This window comes from Colius striatus, chromosome 3 (genome assembly GCF_028858725.1).
Source record: "Colius striatus isolate bColStr4 chromosome 3, bColStr4.1.hap1, whole genome shotgun sequence".
Lineage (NCBI taxonomy): Eukaryota > Metazoa > Chordata > Aves > Coliiformes > Coliidae > Colius > Colius striatus.
Genome location: NC_084761.1, coordinates 38,445,838 through 38,461,578, shown reverse-complemented (window position 1 = coordinate 38,461,578; position 15,741 = coordinate 38,445,838). Strand labels below are relative to the sequence as shown.

General features: G+C 41.9%; 1 protein-coding gene across 1 annotated transcript in view; it reads left to right on the top strand.

Moving 5' to 3' along the window:
- Positions 1-2,743: 2,743 nt before the first annotated feature.
- The window catches only part of ARHGAP24 (Rho GTPase activating protein 24), a 211,085-nt gene continuing 198,087 nt past the window's right edge, over positions 2,744-15,741 (top strand). The window contains exon 1 of the mRNA XM_061992535.1: positions 2,744-2,820. The gene's annotated coding sequence lies outside the window, so the exon portion shown is untranslated. The remainder of the gene's footprint in view (positions 2,821-15,741) is intronic.

Genomic DNA, 15,741 nt, shown 5'->3' with positions numbered 1-15,741 from the left:
TTTGACAGCACCTGCATTGAGGACAGAAGACTGTGAGCTTTCTGCTGTATGTGAGCAGTTCTGGTGCAGAACCAGGGTGTCTGCATGTACCCACTGATGCAGCCAGCAGCTCCAGTCTCTCTGTAGCTTGCTTCCTGTGTGTCTGCACTTAGGAAGTATGCTGTTCTGCTCTCCTTTCTCTCTGGTAGCTGGAGTAACCCTGGGGTTACTTCTGTCTTCAGAGAACAGTACAATAAAAGAACAGTAATTTCCTATAGTTTAAACAACAGATCTTGTGTGTTAGTATGGCTGTTGCTCAAGTATAGGCATAGAGCTGCAGAGACAAAAGTTACAGAAGTGCCTGAGCTAAGTTTTTATTGATTACTGTGGTGCATAAAGTGAGGCCCCCATATGTACAGGCACTTCATCAGTGCAAGCATGGTCCTTGGTGGTGGAAGGCTTTCCACCCCATTAAAAATATTTTTTCTAGTATTTCATTTTGGCTGCTGTTCCTGTTAGCCTGCATTTGGCAGTTAACCAAATTGAGGGCCATTACAGGTATCCTGCTGTGCATGTGTTTAGTTCTGTCCTCCTTGCTATCTAAAATTTGTGCATGTTTGTTTTGTCTTCCTGACAAGCCATGAATCCTTATGTTCCCTTTACTCTTTTAAAAAGTACCAAAAAACCAATGGTATAGTGTCAGCAAGACTCTGGTTTCTTCAAACTGTTGTGGTTGTCAGGACAAGTTGCATTTTGGTTTCTGATGCTGCATTCTGTTTCCGATGCTGAGGACCTTTGTTGGCCTCATCTTGGAATTTGACAGAGATGATAGGAATGATTTCGCTCTGCCTCCTCCTAGTATAATCTCTGTTCTCTTTTCTGGATGTCTATGTTGTGACAAGCTGGGAAGGTGAGGAAAGCATCTTGGGTATTCTTCTTCATCTGCTAATATTTGGTCTGGCTGCTGCAGGTCTCAACACTTCTTGTAGCATTAGTAAGGGGTAGAATCCAGAGATTTGTTTCAATATGGATAACCAGCCAGCTGAATAATTTTGTTGTTGTTGTTAAAAGTAGAAGCTGCTTCCACTGCATACCTCATCATGACTGCTGCAAGCTATAATATGTAACATGTTACAGGGTGTAAATGTTTTTCAGACCTCATGTTGAAAAACTTCATATATGTCTGAGGTATTTTTTTAGAAAATTGATTGCTTTCTAAAATCTGTAAGTAATTCTTGTAGTATTTGGGATTTTTTTTTTTTTCAGTACAGTTATATTGGGTGAAGCTGAAACCAGCAAAGGCATCTACTCATCAGATGCAGAGATTCTGGGTCCTGCAAAACACTATTCCAGCTTCTGTAGATTTGCCAGCTCCAGTCAAACACTACATGTCTGATGTTTGTAGCTGAAAATGGTCAGGATTTTGTTGTTAGTGTGTACAGTACTTTCAAGCCCAAGGAGGGCTCTGCATATAATGTCATGCTGTTTTTTACTATTACTAGCAGTAATTTTGTCCTGTGATCAAATTGTGGTATAGTATTAGGAACTGCTTTTTGTCTTCTGATGGGAATCTGAAAGAATTGATGAATAACACACAGCAATCAGGATTTTCCGAGAGAGGTTATGTTTCCACCTTAAACCACTACTGTGGTGTCTGGTGTGCTGGACTGAAGTGGTGGGAGGGAGGACAGAGGTTACACATCATTCATTGCCCTCTCCGAGTATGGGAAAAAGAAGAGTACAGCCTCACGCTCACTGAGTCAGCCGGGAACAGACAACAGTTGTGCCATTCAGAGAGGGAACGGCATCTCCTGAAACCCAATTACAGCTGCATCATAATTCCCATTCTGATTTCTGCTATGTGATTGAGTCAGAATTGGCCTGCAGAGAAGGCACACAACCCTCCTTGAGATCCTAAAATCCTTAGTCCTCCTTAAACAGAGCTGGTACCAAGTTGTAGAGATGCAGGCTATTGAAAACAGATGAGTCAAGGTCACTCAGAGTGTGTTTAGATGAATAAAGAGGCATCTGCTGCCAAAAACGGAAAAGGGAAAAGGTTCTGCAAAAATTTACATAGGGTCACAGGGTGTCTCTGTGTCATTTGGTGGGTGTCTCCTCTGTGTGCCGCAGGACCCCCTTGTCCTGAGGGCACAATGGAGTTGCTGCTGCATGTGTAAGATTTCTGACAGTAGTGCAGGGTATTGCTGTGAGAAATCACAGTGTGTAGCACTGTTTGTGTTGCCCCCCTTAGAGGGCAGACCCTGCTCTGCAGAACCAGCAGCAGCAAGCAGAGCACAGAGTGTCTCCAGGCGCTGTGGGGGCGGCGAGTGCTGTGTCACTGGGATTTCCAGAGATGTCTGGGAAGTGAGCTGGATTCCTCCCAGTGCTACAGCAGTGCTGCTGGCGTGCTTTAGAGCTGCCAGCTGCCAATGAAATCTGAAACGCAGGACTGTGTCTGAGGGCAGGCCCTGCGAGGCCATTCCAGTCTCTCATATTGTATATTTACACATTCATACACACAGAGCCACTTTTCCTAACTTCTTGGGCTACTCCTTGCATGGTGGCTGGAGGATACACAGTGGGAGCATGGAGCTCCCATGTGGTGGTGGTGGTAGCCCTGTGTGTGCACAGATCGTCTGAGCAGCTGAGAGAGGGGGAAGGAGAAGAAACTTCTAAGTGCAGTCAAGCTGAAACAAGCTGTCACTGTTTCCGAATTCCTTTTGAGAAGCCACAGTGTTTATGGATGAGAATATTGACTGTGTCTGTGGAAGGTAGGGGTGCTGGTCTGGGGCAGTTTTGGAGCTCTCGCTGGATTGGGCCAGCACTACAGCTAAAGCCAGGGTAGGTAGCATTGATGTGATTTTTATCTTGGGACAAAACCATGTGGTCTTTTCAGGACAAATAATTGCTGCAGACCAGGAAGCAGTGCCAGCAGCTGTGTATGTTACAGCTGCTCTTGTCTGCTGGGGGTGGCGGTGTGTTTGTCGGCAACTTTAAGTGTTGTTGTGTACTATTATTTCTTAATATCGTTAAGTACTTCATAACAGGATTGCTTTTTGTTGGTTTCAAGGGTACAAACAGAGTTTGTGTCATCTGACTACTTGTTGGCTTAAATTTAAGTAAAGCCCTTTGTTCTTTCTGTAATCTCCTTGTTAATGTTCATCATTGGATGTCTTAAAATCTTCCTCCTACAGAAAATATCTGTAGCAGACCTTCAGAGATAAGGTACTTGCTGGGACTGAGTTTACAATAAGGACTTTGATTGTAATCGCAAAAGGGTTAGGGAATCTTAATTTGATTTTTTAGAGCTACCGAATGCTTTTTTTTTTTTTTTTAATATAAGGGAATAACTGTCTTAACTTTTTTCCTGTATTAGTCTTGTATGGAATATTTATCTATCTTACTTAGCAGTAACATGCACATATGTTGTCAATTTGGGGATTTTCTTCTTTCAGCAGGGTAGAGAGCAGTAAATAATTCATGTTTGGTCATGTTAGAAACATTTTTACAACACACAACTGGAAATAAACAGCAGGGGGTTTTTAGACAGGTACAAGGTATAGGTAGAATCCAAATTAATTACCTGCATAGCATAGTGACTTCATAACACTGAGTTTGTCTGATACCAGTCTGAATTTTTTTGTCTGTCTTAAGTAGCATGGTTACTGGGGAAGGGCAATAACTCTTATTTTAGCAGGTACTGAGATGTTGTTAGGTTAGGTTTTTCTGTTGCAGAGTAGTGTACCTGGAAGCTGACAATAACTTCTGTATGTTCAGGGGAGAGGATTCTCTTGAGGTAAAAGTTAAGGGAAGGAGATTTATCAATACAAGAGGCAAATAATCTTGTCCTAGCTAAAAATTATTGAAGGGACATTTCATACTCACAGAATGCATGCAGAGTTACAAGTAGAGATAGAGAAGAAGGAGACTGAGAGTCAAGTCCCACAAGTTTCCAGTTTCATGAAATTTTCACGTTGTGGAAGGTTATTGCAAAGGGCATCTTCTAATACATGATACAGTGACTTGTATTAAAAATGAATATGCTTAGAACTCGTATTTCTTTGCAAGGTATCTAAAGTTATTTATCTCTTTTGATTGCTGTCCTGTCTTTCATCTGTTTTTTCTTTTCTTATTCTTTACCTGGCTTTCATTCTTTAATGGAATTAGACAGGTTTAGTTTGGAATACAGGGTGTTCCCCATCCTCCCCCCAAATCTCCATAGTAAGTAAAAATGCATAAATCCATGTAGAAGATTGAGCAATATGGCATTGTGCTTCTGGGTGCAAGTGAGAGGGAGATGGTGGGTTACTCCTTGAAGATGCGTGCCTCTCTTGTGTTTGCAGGCTGGTATGTGAAGATCACTTTTATTAGTGGTTCAATAGCTGAGTTCAGTTTTCTGAAGACAGAGTTTAGAAAGCTAGAAATCAAGATCTCTTCAGGGAAATTCCCTCATAAGTAATAGTTTGAACTCCTGATAAGGTCATATCTTCAGAAGTAACTAGAAAAGAAAACCCCTGTGAGTTCTATGTGCAGCTGTAGTCCACAGGCATTTCCCATGACATTTTCATCTTTTGCTGCTTGATTCAATGTCTGTTTTTTTAAAATACACCAGGTGGGGGAAAAAAAAAGGGAGTTGAAATTCATGGTGGGTGGTTTGAAGTGATTTGCATCCTATTACCTTTAGCTGTCTTTTCAACAGGCTGTTTGGTGTTTATTGTGACCTGATGGTCTTTGGAAGTGTACCTTATTCCTGCAGATACTACTTACTGGCTTTATCTGTATTGGGCAGAGGGAATGCTTGATATGTTTTTAAAAAAATGTTATTTTTTAGATCATCTCCTGGAACTGACATCTTATTAGGATGGGATTTGTGTCTTGCAGGTGAATGAACTGTATGTTAGCTTTCAGACAGGAAGAAGAATAAAAGATTGTCTTCTCTTGGCATTCTAAAACCAGAAAAATGTTGCAGAAAGGTATCTGGTATAGGTTTACTTTGTTCACTGTCTGGAACTTGGCTTTCTGTAGTGTTGAAAACTCGAGTTAAAATGAGTGGCTGATATTGTTGGACAATGAGGAAACACCTAACTTCTTATGAAATGTGTTACTCTTGGGAGGAATAGCAACTTTAAAAGACAATGGAGGCCAAATTTCCAACTTAGATCCTTTTCCTACATGTAAGACTGTAGAAAATGCTAGTGGTAAGATTTGGTATACATTCTTTTCTATTATTACCCTAAAAGCAAGGATTTCAAATTAGATTTTTTTTTTTATAGTTGTTGCCTGCATTTGCTTAGAAAACCTGTTGCTTTTTTTTATTATTGGGAGAGAAATGGTGGTTTGGTTCTATAGCACTGCAATGGGTATGCATATACATATCTCAAAGATGAGTGTATTTTAGCTTCAGTTACACAGCAGACATCAACAAGCCATGTGTTGAAATGGATGAAAACTTTTCATGCAGAGGCGTAATCAAAGGATGCTGAAATTCCAGCCTTACAGCAGCAGAGACAGCACATAGCCTTCACTGGCAGCAGTACTACAGGAGCCAGGAGAGGCAGCCTTACCAGTGCACTGCACATGAGTTTCCAGAAGCAGATGATGATATTAGGAAGTAGCTTGCTTTGGTCCTTGTGGTGTTCTGACCTCAATAGGAGAACCAGCTTCTGGTGCTTCCCAAGACTTGCGGTTTTGTTGTCTTCGCTTTCAATAGGTACCCCCAGAATGTGAGTACAAGGCAGCTGTGGCAGCCGTTCTATAGGTGGCTGATCTTGGTGTGAGGAGCTGCATGCTGAGAAATTTCTTCCTATTCTGAAGCTTCTTGTACACTTTCTGACTTCTTTCTTCTGCTTCAGCATTTTGCCAGTTACATTTAGATGGTGAAAGTGTGGATGGTAAAGACTGGACTGAAGCTGTGAATTTACTTTGTATTAAATTGGTTATGAATCCAAAATAAACTATAAGGGTTCTTGATTAACTCCCATTAGAACCCAGATTTATTAATTCATGTATTTATTTAGTTATTTTTTAAAATATCAATTTGCTATAAGAATGTCACTTGACAGTCTCTCAATGCTTACTTGGTGTAATTATCATCAGTCTTAAATTATGTGCTTGTTTTATTTGACTGTCTTTAACTACCAGCTTTGTCAGTTCTGGTTCTTATTAGCCCTTTGTATGTTTAATAGCCTTCTCTATTCAAAACTCTGCTCCTTCTAGATTAACTATCTTACTCTTTACCTTCTCTTTGTAGAAATAGAAAATAGTGGAAAATACTTCATTATGTTCTCTTGTTCTTTAACTATTCCAACCTTTAATCATTTCCAGGTTTCCAAAATGCCTCTAGATATTTGAATATGAGTGCTGGAGGGACTTAGGGACCAGACCTGTGAAATCCAGGGACAGAATGATCTTTGTACTTTCTTTTTCCTTGTTAAGTAGTCTTGTGATGACACTAGAGATGGCCTGTTGAATTGAACAGGAATCTTGATTTTTCCTTCAGAAGGATGCTCTAGGTAGCATAGTTTCTTCACAACTTCTGCATCTGCTGAGTAAGAACAAAGACTAATGCACAGACACCTTTCCTCTTTGTAAATAACAGTTTCTTTGGTACTTGTCACCTGCACAGTTTTTCAGTTGTGAACTTATATTTTTTCTTTTTAGTTCCAAGTCATTGGCTAAACTGCAAAATAAGGTAGTTCCTGCGAGGCTAGAAACCAGCTGCAGATGCTTTTTTTATTTGTTTTTTACTTGTATGCTAACTATTTTAATTAATTTTGTCTTGTTTCATTAAGCTTTCTTAATGAAAATGTTGTGCTTCACCAAGCAAGAAGCCTTGGAGGAACACACAAGCTCAGTGCTTTTAACTTTGACAAATTTCTGTTCTTTAATGTGCTGGTTATTTTAGTGGGGCTTTCATAGAATCATAGAATGGTAGGAGTTGGAAGGGACCTCTAAAGATCATCTAGTTCAACTCTTCTGCTCAAGCAGGTCTGCCTAGATCAAGTCACACAAGAACGTGCCAGGTGGGTTTTGAAAACCTCCACAGAAGGAGACTCCACAACCTTCCTGAGCAGACTGTGCCAGGGCTCCCTCACCCTCACAGGAAATACGTTTTCTTTCAGTGGAATTTCTTGTGTTCCAGCTTTTGTCCATTACTCCTAGTTTTAGCACTGCAAACTACAGAAAAAAGGGTTGCCCCATGCTCTTGACATACACCTTTCAAATACTTGTAAGTATTAATGAGATCCTCATGGAGGATTTCAAATTCCCCAATATTTGCTGGTAAAGCCACACAGCCAAGCATGCACAGTCCAGAAGGTTCCTACAGAATGTTGATGACAACTTCCTGTCACAGGTGATTGAGGAACCAACATGGAGAGGCGTGCTGCTGGACCCTGTGCTGACAAATAAGGAGAATCTGGTTGAGGATGTGAAAGTTGGAGGCAATCTTGGCTGCAGTGACCATGAGATGGTGGGGTTCAACATCTTATGTGGAAGAGGCAGAACGCAAAGCAGGATTGTGACCTTGGATTTCAGGCAAACTGACTTTGGCCTCTTCATTCTAGATGCCCAAGATAGCTGGCTGGTCTTCAAGCACCACTTCCTCCAAGCCCAGGATCAGTGTGTCCTCACATGTAGAAAAGCAGCAAAAGGAGGCAGGAGGCCTCCATGGAAGAACAAAGATCTGCTGGGACAATTAAGGGAGAAAGCAGACATCCATAAGAGATGGAAAAAGGGCCTGGTTGCTTGGCAATAGTATAGGAATGTTGCCAGAGCATGCAGGATTGCAACCAGGAAGGCTAAAGCCCTTTTAGAATTAAACCTGGCCAGGAAAGTAAAGGAAAACATGAAGGGGTTTTTCAGGTACCTCAGCAGCAAAAGGAAGATGAGGGGTAATGTGGGCCCACTGCTGGATGCAGAGTGTGCCCTGGTGACAGAGGGTGCAGAGAAGACTGAACTACTGAAGGCGTTCTTTGCTTAAGTCTTTACAGCCAAGGCTGGCCTTCGGGAAACCAAGTCCAGCAAGGATAGTAGGACAGTCTGGACAACAGAGGACTTGCCCTGGGTGGATAAGGAAGAGGTTGTTGACCGAGATTAACACTCATAAGTCAATGGTCCTGATGAGATGCATCCACGAGTGTTGAGGGAGGTGGCTGATGTGGTTGCTTAGCCATTCTCCATAATTTTGGAATGTTCATGGAGGACAGATGAGGTGCCTGAAGACTGGGGAAAGACCAATGTCACTCCAGTCTTCAAAAAGGGCAAGAAGGATGACCCAGGAAACTACAGGCTGGTCAGCCTCACCTCCATTCCTGGAAAGGTAATGGAACAACTCATCCTGAATATCTTCTTAAACATATGAAGGAAAAGATGGTTATCAGGGGGAGTCAACATGGATTCACCAAGGAGAAATCCTGCTTGACTGGCCTGGTAGCCTTCTAGGAGGGCATAACTTGCTGGCTATATGAGAGGAGAGCAGCAAATGTCTACCTTTACTTCAGCAAGGATTTGGACACTGTCTCCCATTACATCCTCTTCAGAAAGCTCAGGCAATGTGGGTTGGATCTGTGGATGGTAAGGTGGATCGAGAGCTGGCTGAATGACAGAGCCCAGAGGGTGATGATCAATGGCACAGAATCGAGTTGGAGGCCTGTGGCCAGTGGAGTTCCACAGGGCTTGGTTCTGGGGCCTGTCTTGATCTACATCTTCATCAATGTCCTGGATGAGGGGACAGAGTGTATCCTCAGCAAGTTCACTGATGACACCAAACTGGGAGGATTGGCTGATTCATCAGAAGGCTGTGCTGCCATTCAGCAAGATCTCGACTGGCTTGAGAGTTGGGCAGAGAGGAACTTCCTGAGGTTCAACAAGGACAAGTGCAGAGTCCTGCACTTGGATCAATAGAAATTGGGGGTTAACCTGCTAGAGAGCAGTTCTGCAGAGAGTGATCTGGTAGTGCAGTGCCACCAAGATGATCAGGGGACTGGAACATCTTTCATACAAGGAAAGACTGTGGGAACTGGGGCTGTTTAGTCTAGAGAAGAGGAGACTGAAGGGGAATCTTGGTAATATATATAAGGATATAAATGGTGGATATCAGGAGGTTGGAACATCCCTTTTTTCTTCTGTATCTAGCAACAGGACAAGGGGTAATGGGATGAAGCTGGAACACAAACATTAAAACATAAGAAAAAACTACATTACTGTGAGGGTGACAGAGCAGTGGAACAGGCTGTCCAGGGAGAGTGCGGAGTGTCCTTCCTTGGAAGTCTTCAAAACCCACCTGGATGGGTTTCTGTGCAACTTGACCTAGGTGGACCTGCTTCTGCAGGGGAGCTTGGACTGGATGACCTCTAAAGTTGCTTTCCAACCTCTACCATTCTATGAACCTATAATCCCCCCTCTGTCTCCTCTTCTCCAAGCTGAACTGCCCCAGAGTGGTGCCAGAACTGACCTCTGTGGAACTCTACTCGCCACAGGCCTCCAACTTGACTCAGCACCATCTATCACCACCCCCTGGGCTCTATCATTCAACCAGTTCTCAATCCACTTCACCTTCCACTCATACAAGCCACACTGCCTGAGCTTTTTAAGGAGGATGTAGTGGGAGATGGTGCCAAAAGCCTTGCTGAAGTCAAGGTAGATGACATGCACTTCTCTCTCCTTATTTAGCTAGCCAGTTATACTCTCACAGAAGGCTATCAACTCGGTGAAGCAGGATTTTTCCTTTTGAATTCGTGTTGAATCCCTCTAATAACCACCTTTTCACTCATGTTTTGAGATGGCATCCAGAATGAGTTGTTCTGTCACTTTTCCAGAGGTGGAGGTGAGGCTGACAGGCCTGTATTTTCCTGGGCATCCTTCTTGCCCTTTTTGAAGACTGGAGTAACATTGGCCTTTCTCTAGTCCTCAGGCACCTTGCCAGTCCTCCATGATTGTTCAAAAATGATGAAGAGAGGCTTAGCAACCACATCAGCCAGCTCCCTCAGCACTCATGAGTGCGTCCTGTCAGGTCCCATAGATTTATGAATGTTAAGCTCTCCAAACAGGTCTCTAACATCATCCTCATCCACTAAGGGAAAGTCTTAGTCTCCAGACTATTCTACTATCCTCCAGGGACAGGGCTTCCTGAGGGCCAGCCTTGGCAGTGAAGACTGAAGCAAAGAATTCATTCAGTAGCTCTGCCTTCTCTGCATACTCCGTCACCAGGGCAGCATCTGTATTCATCACCGGATTCACATTCTCCATAATTTTCCTTTTGCTGCTGATGTATTTGAAAAAGCCTTTCTTGCTTTCTTTTACTTTCTTGGACAGGTTAAATTCCAAAAGAGCTTGAATTCCATATTTTTTTTCCCCCATCCTGCTGTGTACTTATTAATATGTGTTTTTAGGTTACTAAAGCTGCAATTAAACAGGTGAAAAAAGGAGTTGGTCCTCATCAAAGTCTAGTGGGCAGCCTGAGGAGTGGCTTCTATGCTTCTCACACCATAAAGATGGGAGCACGGTAATTACTTCGATTACTTCCTTTGCCAGGTTTAATTCCAGAAGTGTTTTGGCCTTCCTGGTTTTGTCCCTGCGTATTCTGGTGATGTTCCTATACTATTCTCAAGCAATCAGGTCATTTTTCCACCTTATATATAATTCAGTCTTCTCCTTGAGTAGATGCAGTAGTTCTTTTCCCAACCATCTAGGGCCTCTTGCCCCCTTTTCCTGATTTCTACTTGTGGATACACACTGATCTTGGGCTTGGAGGAAGTGGTGCTTGCAGATAGACCAACTTTCTTGAACACTCCTACCATTTTGAATCGTAGCCCATGAGGTTCTTCCAAGCAGGTCTTTGAGGAGGCCAAAGTTAGCTTACCTGAAGTCCAGGGTCATAACCCGGCTTGATGTCCTGGTTCTTCCACATAGGATGTCGAACTCCACCATCCCATAGTCACTGCAGCCCACGTTGCCTCTAACCTTCACATCCCCAATCAGACCTTTGTTATTTGCTAGCACAAGGTCTAGCAGCATGCCTCTCCTCTTTGGTTCCTTGTGAAAGGAAATTGTCATCAATATTCTGTAGGAACCTCCTGGACTGTGTGTGATTGGCTGAGTGGCTTTGCCAGCAAATATCAGGGAGGTTGAAGTCCCACATGAGGACCAGGGATTGAGACTGTGAGGCAGCTCTCAGCTGTTTGTAGAAGGCCTCATCCACTTCTTCTGCCTGATCAGGTGGCCTGTATTAAACTCCCACAATAATATCACGCACACTACCCTGCCCTTTAATTCTCATCCATAAGCACTCAACCTACCTCTCATCCTCACTCAGGATGCTCACATAGAGAGCTACTCCAACCCCTCACCCTGTTTGCCCGTCTTTCCTAAATAGCACATTCATGGCTGTACTCCAGTCATGAGCTGTCCCACCATGTCCCTGTAGCAACAATCTCCAGTTCCTCCTGCTTATTCCTCAGGCTTTGTGCGTTGGTGTACAGGCAATGTAGGGGCTTACTTGAGCAGATAGATTTTCCTGGATGGGTGCAAGAGTATCCTCCCTCATTTGACACCTCAGGGCAATCAGCCTTCTGCTTCTCATCTTGTTGTGGGGCTGAGGAGCACTCATCATTGCGTTTCCTACTCTGGCCCATTTCCCTCTTAGATGGGATAGCACACACTTTGCCATTTCACACCCTGCTCCCCAAGTCTTTCAGTTTAAAGCCTTGATCAATTTGACCAGCCTGTTCCCAAAGATACCAGTACCCTTGTAAGATAGCTCAATGAAACTTCAGCAACATTTGTTGAATTCCTTGGCAATGCTTATATAGTTTCTTGCTATGAAATACCTACCATTTTCCTACATTGAGTTCTGTGCAATTTTATATAATAGCAATTATAATTACTATCTCTTTAGCAAAGACATTTTTCATGTCTATTACTACCAAAAAGTAACTAGTGAGATTGTGTCATCCATTTGTCACATCTACCTTTGCTTTTAGAGCAGCTTAAATTTTAACTGGACTGACATTCTTGTCCTACCAAAGTGAACAATCATGAAGTGTTATAAAAATGAAAATACATAGATGTCTATCTGGGAGGCAATGAGATAATTCTAGATGTCACTAATCAAGAGAACCAAGCATGCTTTTTCCTAGGATAGTGTGTTTTGGGCCAAAATGTGTTGGCTATTTCCCTACTTCCCTCACTATATTACCATATATGTATTTCCATACCTCCCTCGCCATGTTTCCCTCACTACAAGGAAGACATTGAGCTGCTGGAGCATCTCCAGAGAAAGGTAATGAAGCAGGTGAAGGATCTAGCACATAAGTTTTATGAGAAGTGGCTGAAGGAACTGGAGTTGTTTAGCCTGGAGAAAAAGAGATTGAGGGGAGACCTGATCACTCTCTACAACTACCTGAAAGGAGGCTGTACAAGGTGAGTGTTGGTGTGCCAGGGGAGGTTTAGGTTAGATATTAGGGAGAATTTCTTCAGTGTGAGGGTTGTTAGACATTGGAACAGGTACTGCCCTGGGAGGTGGTGAAGCTACCATCCCTGAAGATGTTTAAAAGACTTTTAGATGAGGTTCTGAGGGAGTGGTGGGCTCGACAGTGTTAAGTTAGTGGTTGGACTCAATGATCTTAAAGATTTTTCCAACCAAAATGATTCTATGATTTTGAGATAATTCCCTGTGTTGCAGAGAGGTAAATTACTCCTTCGGTAGGCAGAGAAAGTAGCTTTCCAGTTAATCCTTACTCAAATTGCCTGACCTTGGCTCCAGTGGCAGCATCTTGGATTTTCTGTAAGCTGCCTTTCTAGTTGTTTCTTTAACTTCGTCCAGCTACTACGTCCTCTGTTGAGAGAAGAAAAATGTGAAGAAGGATAGAGGTGACATCAGGGAGGTCCCTTACTGCCTGAGTGCTAGTAGTTTGCAGCCTGAGCTGGAAAAGATCTTTAAAAAGGTGACAAGAATGGTCAAGGACACAGCACAGATTCTGTCCAAGAAACAGGCAACTTTTCAGCCTGGAGATGAGATGACTGAGAAAACTACATTAACAAGTAGCAGGGAAAGGGTGAGCAGAGGCAAATTCCTTCCTTGTTTTCTAGCATAAGAATTCCAAGATGTATCCAGGAGTGATGGCAACAGGCTTAAAAGCAATTTAAAGGAATTACTGCTGTGCACAAGATGTAAATAATGTGTTATTAACATGCATACACAAGTATTTGCCAGAAAATATTGTTGTTAGTAGACAAAACCCAGTTTTAAGGGCTAGCTAGCTGAAAATATTATATGCTTGTTTTAGTTATCCTTCTTGTCCCTGAGGTTTTATTCAACTGTTTATTTAAGTCACAGCTGGAGATGGGATGCTGGGCTGGGTGAGGTCTTTCCATCCCATTGTAGCCATCAATTTTTTTGTTTTGTTTTGGCCATCTTTTGTTCAGATGTAACTTATGTAGAGGAAAAAAAAACCCACAAACCATCTGATTTTCTCTTTGTGGCTTGATGGAAAGTACTTAAAGTACCACAGCAGACGACTGCTGTAAGTGAAGGTTGCTTTTTCAGCTGAAAATGTGTGCATGTAAGAGAAGAGCTGATGTTGCAACGTAAGTTGTGATAAATCTTTGTGCTTTAGATTTTTAAAGATCACAACCTTTTTTTTCCAAGTAGTGCTGTGGAGATGTGTGAGGCCAATCTTCTGAGTATTTACAAAGTGAATCACAAGAGTGGATCACATGAATTTAAGTGGAGCACACTTCCTGAAGCGTGCTGAAGCTTCCTCAAGTAGGGAGTCTCTTGGTTGACAGCTGGCATTGTAGAGATAGAAACCAAAGAAGCTTAGGTGCTACCATGCTCTCGCAATCTCAGTGTGCTACATGACTAGCAAATGCGAGAGCACTGCAGTTAATAATGACTTAAAGTATGCTTAAGGCCCCGCATGAATTGCTTGAGAAAGAATGAAGCAGAGGCTGCAGACAATTAGCTTTGCCTCTCACTTTTCAAATTTTACTCTGTATATCAGCTGGATGTGGTGACTGCTCTCCCATCACCAGAATGGTGGATAATTTTTTCAGTATTTTGAGGAGAAAAAAGTTTCAGTAAATCCCTAAACCTTTATGAACTCTGCATTCTACAATAGATCCAAGGTCTTGTTGTTAGCATGACTTTATTTATTTGGAACTGGCTACTTTAATTTAGTTGATTATTACTGTAATGGAATGCTAAACATATTCACCTGATTTACTTGGGCTTGCAATTATCAATATATAGCTCAGAGCATGTTAAAACTCATTCTTAGCACTTCCTGTTAGAGTATAACAGACAGATTCAATTGAAGAAGTGCATGAATGTAGACATGTATCCAGGAGATGAAGACAGACTTCAGGAGATCTATTTATTTAATTATATAATAGCCTAACTGTCAAAGTCTTGGAAAGCGTGCTGAGTAATTAGGGCTCTTAGTTGTGTTGTTACATGTAAGATGATGAAGAGGAAAAGCTGTGTTGTACATATGCTTGTAATTATAAACTGCCTACCATGATATTTTGATTGTCCATAAGAAGTCAGAGCAAGCAGCTTGTTACTATATAAGCTTTTGTATGGTGGACACTTCCTTCAAAGATTTGAGTTCATGGTTATTTTCTCTGTGTGTTTGTGCATCTCTATGATGGGTTTGTGTTGACCTTTTCCCTGTTATCTGTGATTGAGTTCAAACTTGCATGTCAGATGCATGGACAGTCACTGTGGTTATCCACCTTAAGTGGTCTTGCAAAACACAAAACAAGAAATCCTGGATGCAACTGCAATATTTGTGCAGCTGCTCCCACAGATGTTTCTTTTTTTCTTTTCTTTTTAAAATTTCTCCTAAAGAAGCAAGAAAACTAAGGCAGAGATGTTAAAGAACCTACCTGGAGAAAGAGAAAAGTTGCAATGTCTTTTATTGCAGCAATGCACAAAGGATCGTGAATTCTTACTTTATGTTTGCAAATACAAAGCCTGTTTAGGCTCTTCATTCAGTAGAACTAAATGGAAGTGTCCTAAAATGTGAGCTTTGAGAGTCAGAATCTGACTGTAGTAATGGGATATCTTTATAGCATTGCTGGGACCAAAATTGATTTGATCTCAGTAACTTTGATGTGAAATTTTATGAATTTGGAAGTGAATAGGAAAGGTCCAGGCCAAAAACTTTGATGCACAATTCCAAAAATGTTTCTCCTAGGAGTGTGCAGGGCTCAAACTAGAGTCAGTTAACTTCATCCTCCAGAAATGTATAATAAATGATACTTAGAAAAAAACCCTATTCATATAAACAGATATATATATCTTGATGCCAACAGCTTTCTATGGGTTGGGTTTTTCTCTGTGGGAGACATAAGTGAGTAAGCAAGCAGCAAGAAGCTGCAAGAAGTTGTGTTGTAAGTGGTGGTTTTGAGTAATAAAAACTGTCTGAAAGCAAAAGAGATCTGATGCTTTTGGGTTGTTTAGTTTTCTATGTAACCTGGTATGTGTGTAATTTCTGCTGCCTAGACTTAACCAACCATGCTTCAGGCTTCTTTCTTATGAGAAAATCAGACCCGACTTTGTGTATTCGAGTGAAAATGAGAGCGCAGCCTTAATCTCTGCATATATCAAGTCGGTAAACATCAGCGATAGAGCAGAACAAATTTAGGTGATAATACAAGAGTAAATTGGTGTAGACTGTCCATGAGTGTGCTGGGATGAAAAAACAACTCTTTACACAGTGAGGAGTTCCTGTGGAACCTTGGGACTGCTGGGTTGGT